General features: G+C 42.9%; 2 protein-coding genes across 5 annotated transcripts in view; one reads left to right on the top strand and one right to left on the bottom strand.

The window, feature by feature from the left end:
* The window catches only part of NPY1R (neuropeptide Y receptor Y1), a 121131-nt gene extending 118004 nt beyond the window's left edge, over positions 1–3127 (bottom strand). Inside the window, exon 1 of the mRNA XM_068269447.1 lies at positions 2816–3127. The gene's annotated coding sequence lies outside the window, so the exon portion shown is untranslated. The remainder of the gene's footprint in view (positions 1–2815) is intronic.
* Positions 3128–5316: 2189 nt separating this feature from the next.
* NPY5R (neuropeptide Y receptor Y5) overlaps positions 5317–19161 on the top strand; it is a 134061-nt gene continuing 120216 nt past the window's right edge. For 2 of the 4 annotated variants that reach the window (XM_068269428.1, XM_068269410.1), the window contains exon 1: positions 5461–5632. The gene's annotated coding sequence lies outside the window, so the exon portion shown is untranslated. Of the gene's footprint in view, positions 5400–5460; positions 5633–19161 lie in introns of those variants that run through there. The other 2 variants (XM_068269420.1, XM_068269436.1) reach the window with 2 other exon arrangements.

Genomic DNA, 19161 nt, shown 5'->3' with positions numbered 1-19161 from the left:
CAAATGATACAGTGCACCAAAACCTGCCAATGGCAACTACAGTGTCAGAGGAGCAAGAAGGGGATGGAGAACAGTTTGTTAATGATTACCACTATTTAAAGTATCTATAGACGTGATTAATATGAGCACAGGACCAATAGAGAGCTAATACTGCAGTTGAAGGAGGGCCCCTCTGGCCCAAGGGCCCCGATGCGGTCGAAACCTCTGCAACCCCTATTGCTACGCCCCTGGTGATAACAGTGCGATATGGACCACTCAGGGCATTGAGGGTCGCTAAGGATCTGGTATTCCAGATCTTTAGGCAATGTCAATCAGCTGCATGATTCTTTATCGACCACCTCAGATGACATAGCTTAATAAGCCCCTCTCTGAACTTGTTAACCTTTTCATCTGAGATGCTTCAGGTTTCATGACTATATTTTTGAAACAGGCTTTTTCACCTAAGAAGCCTTACTGCATATTGCAAAGGTAACATTTGAGTACTGTGTTTACAAAGCTACCAGATGGTATATTTGGGATTTTGCCTAGAGATGGACAGGTTAATTAATACAGGTTAATTAATACAGCTCATTTGCTGAGCAGTATTTACCTATCTCCAATGGAGCGATTACACCCAATCCAAAATTCCCTCACTTCCAGTTTCTGGCTGTTAGACATCCAAAATGAACTTAATAAAGCAAGGCTCATTACATCAGCCTGTCACTGTCACTACGTTCAAGGTAACAACAATAGAATGAATGCATTAAGTAGATGGCTTATAAATTCAGCAATTTTTACTAAGTAGAATGGACGGAAAATTAATTCTATAGCATATCATTTTAATTAATCTGCAGTCATAAATTAGCCCACTCATACAATAATCAATAACTAATCTAACAGTACTGGGATCATATGAGCATAACCACATTATCATGCTTAAAGATAAGTATGCTATAGATATGCAGCAATGTAGATGTATCTTGCCTAGGCATCGCTGCTTCATCCATACTTCTGTCTTTGGTGCTGTAAACAGCTAACAAGGCTTGTCATGCCATGAGGAGCAATGCTATCTGACATTTAGGAATTCATTATTTTCCGGCATTCCAGCCTTTTCCAAACTACATGTTGCCAGTGCATTTCTATGTCACATTACAGTTCAGGGTAACAGCTGTGCTTAGAATTATACATTGTAGCATACGGATGAACCACTGCTAAAGCTTATTGAGCCACCTAGGGTCAAACTGCATCTGAACTTACAAGTTCAACTGCTGCTGATGTGAAGATCACCAGGGCACACAGTGTGTGTTGTGTGGGGGTTTCTCGCATAGCTAAACTGTGTGTGTGTGTGTGTGTGTGTGTGTGTGTGTGTGTGTGTGTGTGTGTGTGTGTGTTAGTTGGGGTGTAGATAAGTAAAGTGCAAGATATTTGTGAGTGAGGTGGCTTAGGTACTTAACATGTAGGTGTGTGAGTGAAGGCTTACATAAGTAAAGAACAGGTGTATGTGTGTGCATGGGGAAAGGGGGGAGTGGAGTATAGGGGTGTGTGTATGTGTGTGTGTATGTAGAAGGGTATGTGTGTGTAGAAGGGTATATGTGTGAGTGTGCAGATGGGCATAGGTAGGTGTGTGTGTGTGTGTGTGTGTGTGTGTGTGTGTGTGTGTAAGTGTGTAGTAGGGTATATATATATATATGTGTGTGAGTGTGCAGAGGGGTATAGGTAGGTGTGTGTGTGTGTGTGTGTGTGTGTGTGTGTGTGTGTGTGTGTGTGTGTGTGTGTGTGTGTGTGTGTAATGGTATGTGTGTGTGTGTGTAATGGTATGTGTGTGTGTGTGTGTGTGTGTAGAAGGGTATGTGTGTGTAGGAGGGTATTTGTGTGTGTGAGAGTGTGCAGAGGGGTATAGGTGTGTGTGTGTGTGTGTATGTGTGTGTTTAGAAGGGTATATGTGTGTGTGTGTGAGTGTGCAGAGGGTAGAGGTGTGTGTGTGTGTAGAAGGGTATATGTGTGTGTGTGAGTGTGCAGAGGGGTGTGTGTGTGTGTGTGTGTGTGTGTGTGTGTGTGTGTGTGTGTGTGTGTGTGTGTGTGTGTGTGTGTGTGTGTGTGTGTGTGGTCATTCAAAGTAGGGAATGTATGCACATCTGTACGTGAGTATGCTATGTGTAGAGGACACCACAATCACTAGTATGTGTGTGTGTGTCTGTCTGTGTGTTTGTGTTTACATGGACAAGAGTGTAAAAACTTTAGACATACACATATACACTTCTGTTACTACAATAGGTCAATATAATACACCCAATAAACTCTACAGAAATAATAAACCGAGTGTGTTTTATCATGCTGAACATACATGGCAACGCATGGGGTGCTGCAGAAGAATGCTCTCTTTGATGCTATAAATCCACAAAAGAGTAAAAGGTGAGAAGCTGTCAGTACAGATGCCCATAAGGCATAAGCAGCAGACACTGCGAGCTGCTGTTCTGGAGGCTCCTATAGGGAGATTCAGCAGCAGCAGGTACCACTGATTGAATAATATCACTCTGTTTGCAATGGCTACACAACATGCTTCAGAAAAATAAAGCAATCATCAAGCCTAATTATTAAGACACTAAGACTTGCAGCTAATTCTAACATCTCTCCAATTCAACAGGAGAAGGTGTCAATATATATATATATAGCCACAGAGCATATACACATTAAAGGCTGACTTGGTGACATTGAGCTGTTACACGGATCTTTACCTGATCTCAGCAGAAGTCAGTAGAAACTGATGTTCTCTTATAGTTAATAGAGTTGTCAATGCACACACTATAGAGCACAATAAAGTAAAAATCCACTTTACCTTGGCTAGGAATCTGTGTCTTCTCCCCGCATATGCAAATGATGAGTATATGGCGTGAGAGACGAATAACGCATGTAGAGAAAGAAAAGGGGAATGGGGCATAGCTCCAGTTTTTCCTTCGCTGGAGACTGTAAAGATTGTAGAAGATTTAGCGACGCCCCCCAGAGCCTCAGCTCCGCCCACCCCCTCACATTCTGCTGATCTCCCAAGCTTTCACATCTTGCTATGCTGGCTGCAAACCTATCACCTTCACATTATCCATCTGGGGGTGTGTTGCTTAGTAATCCTGAGAGAAATGCAATTAGATATCAAACCACAGGAAAAATACTGCTGGAGCTGGCAACAGCTCTGAAGTGTGTGGAAGTTTGGATTGCCAGGCAATATATATATGTCCCTGTAATATGTGTGCAGGCCACTGCCACCTGGTGGCTAAATGCATCAATTATTCCCATACTGGGTTCAGGAATCAAGCGCAGATCTGATCATCACCAGCACTGTATGACAAGTGATCATCATAGGAGGGTGGAATGTATGGAGTGATATGGAGCAGTATATATATATATATATGTATAGAGTAGCTAGTATCAGATGATCACACTGTAATCTGAGTTCAGACAGGACAGGTATAATGATAGCTGCCTGTACATACGGCTGCGCACAGAGCAGGTCATACAGAGAGGCTGGGGACAGCTGCGAGGATGATAAGCGGGGAAGGTTATCTACCTTCAGCACCTTGGACAATGCTCCACGCTGCGCTCTATAATCCATCAAATTCCGAAGCAGACGTGATAATAATAATAGAAGCCCCAGCCTCTCTTATCATTGCAGCACCATCTCAGCCTGACACGCTACATTTCAATCCACGCTGAATTCCAGAACGTTAATAACTCATCCTAAACTCAAGCGCCCACTCTGCCCCGTCATCCCTGTTCAGCCACCCATGCTAAGTAAGCGTTCCGCGTACACCAAGAATTAAATCACAGATGCAACTAATGGTGCCCACTAAGGATACAACCTTTTTTCTACAATCTTACTAAATCCATGTAGTAGAAGGGTAACCTGAATAAGTATACTTTCAATGGCTATTTAGGTAGTCTCTCATGTAATGTTACATGGAAATGGTACATTTGGACAAAAAAGAATGTATCATTAGTGGGCAATCTAAAGCGAGACTTCCATATGTATTTCCTTTTAAGCAATACGAGTTGCCTGGCAGTCCAGCTGATCTCTTGGCTGCAGCAGTGCCTGAATCACACACCTGAAACAAGCATGCAGCTAGTCCAGGCAGACTACAGTCAGAGCACCTGATCTGCATGCTTGTTCAGGGTCTATGGCTAATAGCATTAGATGCAAAGGATCAGCAGGAGAGCCAGGGAATCTGCATTGTTTAAAATGAAATAAATATGGCGTCATCTGTATCACCCTCCCTTTAGGTTCCCTTCAAGAAACACAAAGCACAGCTTAAAACGAGAACCCTCATTAACACCCAGACTGTTGATGTGGGGGGGGGGGGGGGGGGGGGTAGCTGAACTATAGGAAGAACAAATGCTTTGATCTTCTGTACACTGTAACATATCTTCTTCTGTAGGAGTCCTATACTTGCCAATGCCATAGGTATGTTGTGATTAGCAGTAAGTGCCCATAATGCAGCAGCAGCCTCTGCTTTGATCCTCTGTTGTGCAGAAGAATCTTTGCTCCGCTGTTTGGATATAAATTCAGTCAGTAGTCAGTGTATGATTTTGTTCCCGATGCCTCGTAGTCGGCATGTGTCCATCAAATGCTCATACTCTGACAGTATAATTGGAGAAGAGCTGATAGGAGCTGAGCAGCACATTATTAACACAGAGCTGCGCGTTATGAGCCCAGTCTCCTTCTCAACTAGTATAGAGGAGCTCAGCATGCCAGCCTACAACGTATGGCTGTAATGCTACAGTACATGGTGTATTGATCATAAACTAGTAGTGATCACGTTGCCTAGCTTTGTCACACTTCTCCTCGGCTCTAGTACAGCCACACAGATGCTCGTCTGTCATTGGGGGGGGGGGGGGGGGTGATCAGTTGCTTCAGTTGCTTTCATACCATCCCTTTAATTACTGGCATATATACATGATATAGGTCTTCTGATGTAGTGTAGGCACTGATTATGTGTAAACAGCCCCAGAACCGGCATAATATAGATGCGTCAGTGTGTAAAGGGATGATTTGGTGACCCTTGGGGTTGACACTCTGTACATTGGCTATATGTAATAAGGAAAGATCATCACACAATTATGTCACACTGCATAGCCATCGCCATGGATCTCCAGGCTCACAAGAATTCCATTGACTTTGCAAGATAATGAAGGCAACAATACATGGTAGAAGTGCTCATTTGTATGCAGGTTTACAGAGGCACAAAAACAATAAATTCATCGAGCCACAAGGTGGCAGTGACCTGCAAACGTACTACAGGGACCCACAATAACACGCTGCCTGGCGATCCAAACTTCCACTCACTCCAGAGCCGCTGCCAGCTGATGCTTTGCCTGTGCTTTCACGTCTCATTGCATGTCCCCGGATTGCTAAGCAGCGCACCCCCCGGCAGGTAACGTGATGATGTGCTGTGTGCTGTGAGTGATGATGATCAGCCTGTGTGTGATGCTCGTGTGAGTGGAGTGCAGCTTTAAGGGGCGTAGCTCACTCTTCCACAATCTTTACAGTCACACAGTGACAAAAATAACTGGAGCTATGCCCCATCCTCCCTCTCCTTCCTCTCCACGTACTGTCCATCTCTCACTGTATATGTGCACAGAGAGCTGAAACTGGCATCTCATCAAGGTATGGTACCCTCTTCTTCCTATATGATTTATCTCCTGGTGTCATTCTCCCATCATGTTTACAACTGTCTTTTCTGCACCAGAACAGTTTGGAATTAAATGCCTTTTATATCCTACTGACTTTTTTACAGCCAGGTGATTGAAAGCATCTCTCATGCGCTCCTAGTCTTTACTTGCCTGGAGACTAACTGACACAGTAATACACTGACTCAGGTCCATACACCTGCTACTTGCATAATGTGATTGAATGTTGTGCTTACTCAAGTAACTACTAGTATATTTGCATAGGAGTGTCTATAAAAGTCCTGGCTTTAACATTGAGGGATTTTTTTTTACAATTCTCTATTTAAGTACAAGGCTAAATATAATTCTAAGGCTAAACATAATTTTAAAAGGAAGTCCTTGCTGTTACTGACTGTTAGATCTGGGCTTTAATGACTGTTAGATCCCTTAGCACTAATTACCGCAGGCATTTTCCTTTAAAATATACAATCAGATTTAGAATAAAGAAAATAGACAGTATTGGGTATATGGAATTCAAGGTTTTAATTAAGTCCTTTAGTAAATACTCTCCCATAAACAAACTCCATCTATTAATAATAAAGTGCTCTACCCCAGGCATGTATTTTAGATTAGCTATACCTTTACAGATAAACAAAGATGATCATTTTTGTTACAATTCATAATAGGCATTTTCTTGCCATTAAATATAAGTTGTACTTTATAAACCATGCTCTGTATGCCAAGTAACTCCTTAAATATACAGAAGCACCGTTTAATCAGTAATTCCAAATATGTGATTGTATGTTGCATGTGAGTGTGGGTTGTTATTAAACGGTAGATTTGCCTAACATATGTTTTTTGCCTATGTGTTTGTGTAAAAAAATGTTTTTATACGATGTGCTATTTACAGAGATATTCAGCTATATTCAACTTATTCATTCAAAAAAATTGCAATTTAATGCAAGTCTGATGATGTAATGACTACTTAGCTATGCAATGGGGCATACCAATGGTACATTAGAATATTACTAAAATAATTCTATTCAGATAACTTTATTACATCTCAATATATATATATATATATATATGTATATATATATATACATACATACTCCTCTTGTACCAGTTTTTTTTAGAGACATTCTTGTTAAGAAGCACCAGGTGATGACATCTGGAGTGTCACTTTCATGCTTCCACTTCGCTGGAGCTAAGATAAGGCAGCATTGTCCTAGAGGTCTATATCAATAGCCCCTGCAAATATCACGGGGATTACTGTCCTACTTTTTTAAGTTCAATGAAACCTGTAGTCTTTTCTCTTACAGAAATTTAACGAAATACAGTTGAATCCCTTCTGAAGTCAACTACCCATTCCCTCAATTAATATGCGCCCAACGCATTTCGAAGTTTTTGGAACGACTGAAATTGGAAGGGAAGAGAATGGGCAATTTTGCTCTCAGCTCATTATAACCAACAGCCAATAAGAAAGGGGTACACTTTCTGTACTGTCTTAGGAAGAGCACATAGTGTAATTTGAACCATATCACAGAAAAGTGTCTTCACCTCCACATTCATTGAAGTATGCCAGAGCTAAAATGTATGAACTATTGACCCTTTTTATCTCCTTCCTGCTCTCAGAAGCTATTTTCTGCTGGGAAAGTGTTTTATAGTTGGGGTGTTGGCTTCATAATAACCACATTTTCACTTTTGTCTATGATTATTTCAGACATTTATGCAGGTGTCTGAGTTTTCACATGACTGTCTATTTGAAAATAACAGAATCAAATGTAAAAAGTGTCTTAACAGGGCATAGCTTTCCCGGTAAGCACTTATAACAGGGCAGGGTCTGTTCAGAAATCATAAAAGTGTAACTGTCAGGCATAAAATAAAAAATCAATTCTTTTATCTTATCTTATAAACAAGTAATAAGTATGCTAACCAGCAGAGGCGGGACAAGGTCCTCCAGCACCCAAGGCTGAGACACCAAAGTGCGCCCCTCCATCCCTTCCACCCCAGCTGTCACACACTGATTGCTATTAGACTAAGAGGGCCACAGGGCCCACAACCTCCCCAACACCTTAATATCTAGTTATCTGGCTTGTAGTCACTGCCATGTATCCCCTTTTCTTATTTCTTTCTGTTTCAAACACAATTAGGAATGACAGCTGAATGAATTGTGCTCCCCCTCCTACACTGCACCCTGAGGCTGGCCTGGAGCCTCTCCAGCCTATGCCTCGGCCCGGCCCTGCTAACCAGGCAATCCAAAAGTTAAAAATCACTCTTACTTATCTTCTCTTCTCCATAAAACATCATTCCCCAGTTTCCCTGGCTCTTATTTGGTACATCTGCCGCACAAAGGAAGTTACAGGGAATGCTGGGTTTTCTTTTATTTTTCTTCCTTACTTTCCCCACAGACATAACTAATGCAGCCTGATTGGATGAAGCACCTTGTTTCGCCTACCACATCTCCGTTCCTCTCTGATTGGCCAATATTTCTCATGCTGAGACAATGCACTTTCTACTGCAGAGCTGGGTGGGAGTGTCTGAAGACTGGGAGGAGGGCAGGCAATGATACACAGACAGAGTAAGGGAGGAAATGATGTCAGGATTGGCTTCAAGATAGACACGGTCAAAATGGAAAATCCTAAGAAGGATTTTCTCTTTTTTTACTAAAGAAAAATCACTAAAATCAAAATGTGCAATACATATGTTATGTAACTAGAGCAGATATTGATTTACTTATACATGTTTTTTTTTTCTCAGATAGTATGACTCACAGGTCCTCTTTAAAGCAAATGTGAGCCGAAAATAAACTTATGAGATAATAAATTGTATGTATAGTACAGATAATACATAGAACATTAGTAGCAAAGAAAATAATCTCATTTTTATTTTCAGTTTTATAGCTTTATTTTTAACATTGCATCAGTCTGTCACATTTGCAGTTTAGAAACCACACTCTGTATTTTAGGATGTAAAACAAAGCAGAGCTAATGACCCTTTGAACATTCCTGCAGTAAAACCTTATAGCAAGCTGTCTCTCACTGTTTCTTTGCCGTTTAAGCTTTTCAGAAAACAGGACTGAGTTTGACCAAGTTGGTTGAATAACTCAGAAAAGCTATTTTACAGACAGTAAATAACAACTCAAGTTTTTTAACTCTTCATGCACTGGAAAATAACATGAGACTCTTTTCTTTGCTATTAATGCTGTATTTGCTATCCATACTACACATGCAATTAATTATCTCATAAGTTTATTTTCGCATCAGATGTGTTTTACAATAACAGTGAATCAACTTCTGCTGCTTAAAGGAAAAGTAAGGCTTTGCTACAGGTAGTATTACTTACTTAGTTAGCAGTGATAGTTTTCTAACTGCTCACCTGAACCTGAAAGGGCTCCCATAAGTTTCTAGTTGTATAGGAGTCAGGTGTCTGCTGCAGCTCCCTCCTCAGCATGTGACTTTTCTTTAACCTCTTTATTGGTGAAGAGGCCACAAAACAATAAGAGTTGGCAGTGTGTCATCAATTCTACTACCAACAGGTTCCCATCACAACAATGCTAGGTTCACACGATGCAATTTTTTCTGACAGATTTACTGTCAGATCGATTATTTTCAACATGTCCGATCTGATTTCTGATCGATTTTCTGTTCACTGCTATAAAAATCGTTCAATAAATTGATCGGAAATCAGATTGAACATGTAGGAAATAATCGATCTGACAGTAAATCTGTCAGAAAATTGCATCGTGTGTACCTAGCATGGTGTTCAGGAGAGCAACGTGTTTTGGAACTGATCACTAGTCTGGTATGTAAAGCTGTAATTTAAAAATATACTGTATATATACTTTTTTCATCTGGGCGGGACCACTTTTTGGTAATTACTGTTTTCATATACATAAAAGTTAGGCCTTCAGAGGTAGCCAGACTTCTACCTAGCTATACTGGTAACAGGAAAGCTATTGGCTGCCCAAGACTTTCTGCCAATCAGCACAGTTATGGCCATTGTGATAAATGCACGCTTTGCAGCCATACGGTGCACAGAGAAATTACCCTGTGCTCAGATATTGTAAAGGGCACCTTGTTACACTTAACGAGCGTCCCACTCAACCCACCTGGAGCCCGGCGGGTCCAGTAGCTTCAAAGTACGAGATTCCTGCACTTTGATTGGCCCTGTAGGCTGCCTGTCAAGTGGGGGAGTGTGGAGAGGGATGCTTTTTTTTTTTTTTTTTAATTAGAACTTTTTTTTTTATTAAGAGAGGTTTTATTGTAGCATGAAAAAGATAAACAGAGTACATAAGCATATCATGAACAATACAAAATTCAAACCGAGAGATAGCAGGGGAGCATGAACAAACATATGCAAGAAAAAAAAATAGGGATGATACGCCTGGAAAATGGGGGACTGAAACCACCCTACTGAGATTCCAGGGATCACCTTCAAGGTAACGTCTAGCGAAATTGGTAAGCCCACCAATCCTGCGTCAAAACAGAAAAAGGAAAAAAAGAAAAATTCAAACAAAATAAAATAAAACAAACCGAAACATTGTGTGTATATATATATATATATATATATATATATATATATATATATATATATATATATATATATATATATATATATATATATACAGTCCAAAGGAGGGCAGCAGCTCCACAGGCGGAATAACACTCTCCTGGTGGTGTGCACGCAATTGAGGGTGCCCAGTTCCCCTAAAGTACAACAAAAAATCCAGAGAAAATCCAGAGAGAGATGAGCATTGATAAAGGCTGTAGACAGCCGAAACATTTGCTGCTGTAAGATGTATCATTTTGCTCAATAAACTGAGCTTGTGTGCTGCAATTCTCTGGATTATATATATATATATATATATATATATATATATATATATATATATATGGGACCTGACTTCAAGCAAAGGACAAGAGTCATATAGAAAGAGAGAGTCCAGGGGGGGTACAATAAAAGAAGGATCATGTGGGAGTATCAAGCTGTCTATAACGTCTCCAAGATTTTCCCAGATAAGGTCAAATTTAGTAAGAATTTCAATGCTGTAGTAATAAATCCTATCCATGAGCATAATTATATCCAACCTCTGAGTGACCAATGAGATGTTAAGAGTAGGGGATTTCCATTGGAAGGCAATACTCCATTGGGCAGCAAGGAGCATATATCTATATAAGATACGGAAGTTGCCAGGTACTTCCTCATTAGGGGTATATAGGAGGGCCTGAGAAACTGATGGAGAGAAAGGGAACCCAAACAACTGGCGAGCCATCATTTTCCAGTTGTCCCAAAATGTTATAGCTTCAGGGCATTCCAAGAAAATATGCACAAGTGTACCTTCTGATCCACAACCACGGTAGCAATGAGGAGGTATTGATGGATAAAATCTATGTAATTTGGGGTATAGTACCATCTAAAAAGAAGCTTAACTACTTGCCGACCGCCCCCAGCCGATGGGCGGCGGCAAAGACTGGGCCTAAATGACCGCAATACGCCCATCGGCCGGAGGCGGGCGTGGTTATGCGGCGATCGCGTCATTCGTGATGCGATCAGCCGCCGGCGACTGGCTCCGCCCCCCACGCGCTGTAACCCGCCGGCCGTTCGGAAGCGCCAGCGGGTTACTAGCACCCGGATCGCCGCATGGATTAGGTATAATAGGCTTTGTAATGTATACAAAGCCTATTATACAGGCTGCCTCCTGCCCTGGTGGTCCCAGTGTCCGAGGGACCACCAGGGCAGGCTGCAGCCACCCTATTTCGCACCCAAGCACACTGATTCCCCCCCCCTGCCCCCTGATTGCCCACAGCACCCCTCAGACCCCCCCCCCCCTCCCACCCACCAGACCACTGTTTGCACTCAATCACTCCCTGTCACTATCTGTCAATGCTATTTTTTTAACCCTAAACTGCCCCCTGCTTTCTCCTGATCACCCCCTGTCACTGCCACCCATCAATTACCCCCTGTCACTGCCACCCATCAATCAGCCCCTAACCTGCCCCTTGCGGGCAATCTGATCACCCACCCACACCAATAGATCGCCCGCAGATCCGACATCAGATCACCTCCCAAGTGCAGTGTTTACATCTGTTCTCTCCTCTAAACACCCACTAATTACCCATCAATCACCCCCTATCACCACCTGTCACTGTTACCCATCAGATTAGACCCCAATCTGCCCCTAGGGCACCCAATCACCCGCCCACATCCTCAGAACGCCCTCAGACCCCAGCCCTGATCACCTCGCCAGTGCATTGCTTGCATCTATTTCCCCCCTCTAATCACACCTTGAGACACCCATCAATCACCTCCTGTCACCACCTGTCACCCCCTAGCACACCTACCCATCAGATCAGGCCCTAATTTGCCCCGTGTGGGCTCCTGATCACTCAGCCAAACCCTCAGATCCCCCTCAGACCCCCTTCCGATCACCTCCCCAGTGCATTGATTGCATCTATTTTCCCCTCTAACCACCCCCTGAGACACCCATCAATCACCTCCTGTCACCCCCCTAGCACTCCTATCCATCAGATCAGGCCCAATACAACCTGTCATCTAAGAGGCCACCCTGCTTATGACCAGTTCCACAAAATTTGCCCCCTCATAGACCACCTGTGATCAAAATTTGCAGATGCTTTTACCCCTGAACAGTCATTTTGAGAAATTTGGTTTCCAGACTATTCACGGTTTTGGGCCCGTAAAATGCCAGTATAGGAACCCCACAAGTGACCCCATTTTAGAAAAAAGACACCCCAAGGTATTCTGTTAGGTGTATGACGAGTTCATAGAAGATTTTATTTTTTGTCAAAAGTTAGCGGAAATTGATTTTTATTGTTTTTTTTCACAAAGTGTCATTTATCACTAACTTGTGACAAAAAATAAAATATTCTATGAACTCACCATACACCTAACAGAATACCTTGGGGTGTCTTCTTTCTAAAATGGGGTCACTTGTGGGGTTCCTATACTGCCCTGGCATTTTAGGGGCCCTAAAACGTGAGGAGTAGTCTAGAAAACAAATGCCTCAAAATGACCTGTGAATAGGACGTTGGGCCCCTTAGCGCACCTAGGCTGCAAAAAAGTGTCACACATGTGGTATCACCGTACTCAGGAGAAGTAGTATAGTGTGTTTTGTGGTGTATTTTTACACATATCCATGCTGGGTAGGAGAAATCTCTCTGTAAATGGACAATTGTGTGTAAAGAAAATCAAAAATGTGTCATTTACACAGATATTTCTCCCACCCAGCATGGTTATATGTAAAAATACACCACAAAACACATTACGGCGATAACACATGTGTGACACTTTTTTGCAGCCTAACTGTGCTAAGGGGCCCAAAGTCCAATGAGTATCTTTAGGATTTCACAGATCATTTTAAGACATTTAGGTTCAAGACTACTCCTCACGGTTTAGGGCCCCTAAAATGCCAGGGCAGTATAGGAACCCCACAAGTGACCCCATTTTAGAAAGAAGACACCCCAAGGTATTCTGTTAGATGTATGATGAGTTCATAGAAGATTTTATTTTTTGTCACAAGTTAGCGGAAATTGATTTGTATTGTTTTTTTCACAAAGTGTCATTTTCCGCTAACTTGTGACAAAAAAAATCTTCTATGAACTCACCATACTCCTAACAGAATACCTTGGGGTGTCTTCTTTCTAAAATGGGGCCACTTGTGGGGTTCCTATACTGCCCTGGCATTTTAGGGGCCCTAAACCGTGATGAGTAGTCTAGAATCCAAATGCCTCAAAATGACCTGTGAATAGGACGTTAGGCCCCTTAGCGCACCTAGGTTGCAAAAAAGTGTCACATGTGGTATCGCCGTACTCAGAAGAAGTAGTATAATATGTTTTGGGGTGTATTTTTATACATACCCATGCTGGGTGGGAGAAATATCTCTGTAAATGGACAATTGTGTGTAAAAAAATCAAATAATTGTCATTTACAGAGATATTTCTCCCACCCAGCATCTGTATGTGTAAAAATACACCACAAAATACATTATACTACTTCTCCTGAGTACGGCGATACCACATGTGTGGCACTTTTTTGCACCCTAAATGCGCTAAGGGGCCCAAAGTCCAATGAGTAACTTTAGGATTTCACAGGTCATTTTGCGACATTTGGTTTCAAGACTACTCCTCACGGTTTAGGGCCCCTAAAATGCCAGGGCAGTATAGGAACCCCACAAATGACCCCATTTTAGAAAGAAGACACCCCAAGGTATTCTGTTAGGAGTATGGTGAGTTCATAGAAGATTTTATTTTTTGTCACAAGTTAGCGGAAAATGACACTTTGTGAAAAAAAAATACAAATCAATTTCCGCTAACTTGTGACAAAAAATAAAATCTTCTATGAACTCATCATACACCTAACAGAATACCTTGGGGTGTCTTCTTTCTAAAATGGGGTCACTTGTGGGGTTCCTATACTGTCCTGGCATTTTAGGGGCCCTAAACCGTGAGGAGTAGTCTGGAAACCAAATGCCGCAAAATGACCCTTGAAATCCTAAAGGTACTTATTGGACTTTGGGCCCCTTAGCGCAGTTAGGGTGCAAAAAAGTGTCACACATGTGGTATCGCCGTACTCAGGAGAAGTAGTATAATGTGTTTTGTGGTGTATTTTTACATATAACCATGCTGGGTGGGAGAAATATCTCTGTAAATGACACATTTTTGATTTTTTTTAAACACAATTGTCTATTTACAGAGAGATTTCTCCCACCCAGCATGGGTATGTGTAAAAATACACCACAAAACACATTATACTACTTCTCCTGAGTACGGCGATACCACATGTGTGACACTTTTTTGCAGCCTAGGTGCGCTAAGGGGCCCAACGTCCTATTCACAGGTCATTTTGAGGCATTTGTTTTCTAGACTACTCCTCACGTTTTAGGGCCCCTAAAATGCCAGGGCAGTATAGGAACTCTACAAGTGACCCCATTTTAGAAAGAAGACACCCCAAGGTAATCTGTTAGGTGTATGGTGAGTTCATAGAAGATTTTATTTTTTGTCACAAGTTAGTGAAAAATGACACTTTGTGAAAAAAACAATAAAAATCAATTTCCGCTAACTGTTGACAAAAAATAAAATCTTCTATGAACTCGACATACACCTAACAGAATACCTTGGGGTGTCTTTTTTCTAAAATGGGGTCACTTGTGGGGTTCCTATACTGCCCTGGCATTTTACGGGCCCAAAACCGTGAGTAGTCGGGAAACCAAATTTCTCAAAATGACTGTTCAGGGGTATAAGCATCTGCAAATTTTGATGACAAGTGGTCTATGAGGGGGCAAATTTTGTGGAACCGGTCATAAGCAGGGTGGCCTCTTAGATGACAGGTTGTATTGGGCCTGATCTGATGGATAGGAGTGCTAGGGGGGTGACAGGAGGTGATTGATGGGTGTCTCAGGGGGTGGTTAGAGGGGAAAAAAGATACAATCAATGCACTGGGGAGGTGATCGGAAGGGGGTCTGAGGGTTTGGCCGAGTGATCAAGAGCCCACACGGGGCAAATTAGGGCCTGATCTGATGGGTAGGTGTGCTAGGGGGTGACAGGTGGTGACAGGAAGTGATTGATGGGTGTCTCAAGGTGTTATTAGAGGGGGGAAATAGATGCAAGCAATGCCCTGGTGAGGTGATCAGGGCTGGGGTCTAAGGGCGTTCTGAGGGTGTGGGCGGGTGATTGGGTGCCCTAGGGGCAGATTAGGGTCTAATCTGATGGGTATCAGTGACAGGGGGTGATTGATGGGTAATTAGTGGGTGTTTAGGGTAGAGAACAGATGTAAACACTGCACTTGGGAAGTGATCTGACATCGGATCTGCTGGCGATCTATTGGTGTGGGTGGTTGATCAGATTGCCCGCAAGGGGCAGGTTAGGGGCTGATTGATGGGTGGCAGTGACAGGGGGTGATTGATGAGTGATTGATGGGTGATTGACAGGTGATTGGCAGGTGATCAGGGGGGATAGATGCATACAGTACACAGGGGGGGTCTGGGGGCGGGGTCTGGGGAGAATCTGATGGGTGGGGGGGGTGATCAGGAGGGAGCAGGGGGCAGTTTAGGGTTAAAAAAAATAGCGTTTTTAGATAGTGACAGGGAGTGATTGATGGGTGATTAGGGGGGTGATTGGGTGCAAACAGGGGTCTGGGGGGTGGGCAGGGGGGGTCTGAAGGGTGCTGTGGGCGATCAGAGGGAAGGGGGGAGGGTCAGTGTGCTTGGTGCAGACTAGGGGGGCTGCAGCCGGCCCTGGTGGTCCCTCGGACACTGGGACCACCAGGGCAGGAGGCAGCCAGTATAATAGGCTTTGTATACATTACACAGCCTATTATACACTATCAGTGCGGCGATCCGGGTGCTAGTAACCCGACGGTGCTTCCGAACGGCCGGCGGGTTACAGCGCGGGGGGGGGGGGGAGGGGGGGGGGGGCGGAGCCAGTCGCTGGCATAACCACGCCCGCCGCCGCCACCGCCGATGGGCGTATTGCGGTCGTTTGGGCCCAGCCCTTGCCGCCGCCCATCGGCTTAAGGCGGTCGGCAAGTGGTTAAACCTGGGTTAAAAAATGCCTTTTAAACCAAAAGCAACGACCAGCAAGCAAGAAGATACTCTTAATAATTGGATAGTATTTTTAACCTAATTTTGAGTACATTTTCAAATTAAAAATTAATAAAAAGTTATTTTAAAGAGAAGATAAAAATGTATCTCCTAGTTTCCTAGGAGATAACTCAGGTGAAAAAAGTTAATTGCATATGGGCCATGACTCCTTTTTCCAAATAGCAAGTTGTTACCTCCTGTTCCCACCCCTCCCATACAGCTTATGTTATATCCTGTCTCTCCTTTTCGCTAGTTATTATGGTATACATACTATTCTCCTGTCTGTCCCCTAAATATATTATTGTAGGCATATATAACTAGTGCTCTATCCTGTCACACACACCCTTTTCCCCATTATAACACATAAAGTGCTCCTTTCCCCTTTATTATAAGAAGTGCTTGTTATCTCCCAAACCCACATGCGTAGTAAGTGCTTTTAACATGTTATCCACTATCAACATATAAGTGCTATATGCTGGTTTCCCCACCCCATTCTTACTAGTGCTGCTTCCCTACTCTACCTCCCCCTCCCCTACAGTTATGATATATATTCTTTCCCCATATCATATGGCAATTGGTGAACCCTACCTCGCAGTATAGCTAGTAGTAGTTTTCCCCCATTATAACAGGTTATGCTTCCCACTCCCTTCCATCCCCTTTAGAACAAATACTACACACTCTTGTCTTCTTCCCCTCATTATAACAAATACTGCCTCCCTCCCTGCTCTCATTATAACATGTGCTGTTACTCTCCCCCCCCACACACACACACACCTATTATAATAAGTGCCTCCTTCTTGTCAAATGTAAATTCATATAGCAAATGCAGCCCCCTGCCACTATTGCTAAATGCTAATGCAGAACTGTACATTTTTTAGCATGTAGAGTTGCCAAATTCTGCTGCTGGATTTTGTCCTCTTCGATTTATGTTCCCTCCGCCCCTAGGCTACAAATATACAGCTGGAGCAGCAGCTAGGATTATCAGCAAGATCAGGTAGTCATATTTACGTAAATATGCTCCATGCATTGCTCTGCACTGATGATGGTGGCATGGGCAGCATTTATTAAATGGGCTGACATGGTTGACAGGTTGGAAGCTTTTATTAAATGAGAGTGGAACCAGTAAATTCCAACCAATATTCTTCACATCAGCCATCTCTAGGCAGTGTTACTGGACCTAGTGGGTTATTCAGCCATGATAACCACGGACATACAGCATATGGCAGACTTGCTATCTGCCAACAGTATGTTTGAGCCATAGAGTCATAGACCCAAGTTCTTACCACTGCTGGGACCACTTTGATCTTCACGTTCCTCATTTCTAGTTTATCTTTTAGGCCCTGATACTCCTCCAGAAATTCATATTCCTTCTTCCCTATGCTGCTCTTGTTTGTCATTGTCGGCGACACCTATTTCAAAGGATCAACTTATATCTGTCTGTCACTCTATCTAGAAATCCCAATCTTAGCCTTGCTATTCTGGAATCTTGCATCTGGACTTTAGGAGCTTAGCCCATATATTGTGCATTCATGTCCCCGGTTTGAATCCCAGTCAGGGCACTACCTGTACGGAGTCTGTATGTTCTTCCCGTATATGCGTGGGTTTCCTCCAGGCACTTACGGTAGGTTTCTTCCATCAACCCAAAAACAAAAAGGCAAGTCAATTGGCTTTCCCCAAAATTGCCCCTAGGCTACGATACATACACTATATGATACATACATAGACATATGACTATGGTAGGAATTAGATTGTGAGCCCCTCTGAAGGACAGTTAAGTGAGAAAACAATCTACAGCACAATTTTATCCTCCACCACATTGTTTCTGAACTGTTATATTGCTTTATGGGGTATCATTTCATATACCGTCATTACATTTAAACTACCTAAACACTTACCCTAACTCAACTCAACACGGAAGTTGTTAAATTCTGAAAGTAAACACATTGTTCATTGTAAATTATATGTATTACATTTTGTATTTTATCTTATGTTTTCCATTTTTGTTTTTCGCAAAATGTATTTTTATTCTTTTTTTCATAATACCAAAGTGCAGCACACTTCCCACGCTATTTATTTGAATACATTTCACAGTTTCATTTCTCATAAAACAGACAGTGATTACATTGGGTTTTAAAACTACGAATAGAGCACATTTCTTTGTACGTTGTCTTACTCTGTTCTTTCCAGAAAGTCTCTACCTTTTTACACAACAGATTGCTTATCTACATATTTTGTGTTGTGTAATGCAAGGTGAACACAGGTCCCTCAGGTATTCTTCCAAAAGACCTACAGCAGTGGTTCCCAACCTGGGGGCGATCGCCCCCAGGTGGGTGATTTGGGTTCTAAGGGGGGGCGGTAAATTTGTGGGGGGCGACAGGGGGGCGATCAGTATGAAAAGGCAGAAAAAATAAAGTGTCGCAGTGTCACTCGTTTTTAAGAAAATTATGGGCAAAAAATATGATCTGTATAAAATATGCAAGTGTGCATGATAGAGTTGCGTAATTCCTCAGGGCTCGTTGGTCACGCGCCGGTGTAATGTCAGATATTGCAGCCCGGAAGCAGCCTTCCTCACTGAGTATCGTGCATGCTCAGTGGGAAGTTAGATATTATTTACCTGAAATATTTCCGCTTCCGCACCACGTACACTCCCGAAATTTTCACGGGAGGGAGGGGACCCCCAGATCTAGCTCTGTGTCGAATTGCAGCCCCCGAGCCCCGCTAGTTCCCGAGATAGGTTTGCTGCAATCAGTCTCGGGAACCAGCGGGGCTCGGGGGCTGCAATTCGGCACAGAGCTAGATCTGGGGGTCCCCTCCCTCCCCTGAAAATTTTGGGAGTGTACGTAGTGCGGAAGCGGAGATATTTAGGACGTTTTACGTGGCTGCACAATTTAATGGGACGCAGGCTCCTACTGCGCATGCGGGGCTGCACA

Source organism: Hyperolius riggenbachi, chromosome 1 (genome assembly GCF_040937935.1).
Source record: "Hyperolius riggenbachi isolate aHypRig1 chromosome 1, aHypRig1.pri, whole genome shotgun sequence".
NCBI lineage: Eukaryota > Metazoa > Chordata > Amphibia > Anura > Hyperoliidae > Hyperolius > Hyperolius riggenbachi.
The sequence above is the reverse complement of the archived record's forward strand: the minus strand, read 5'-3'. Positions and strand labels throughout refer to the sequence as shown.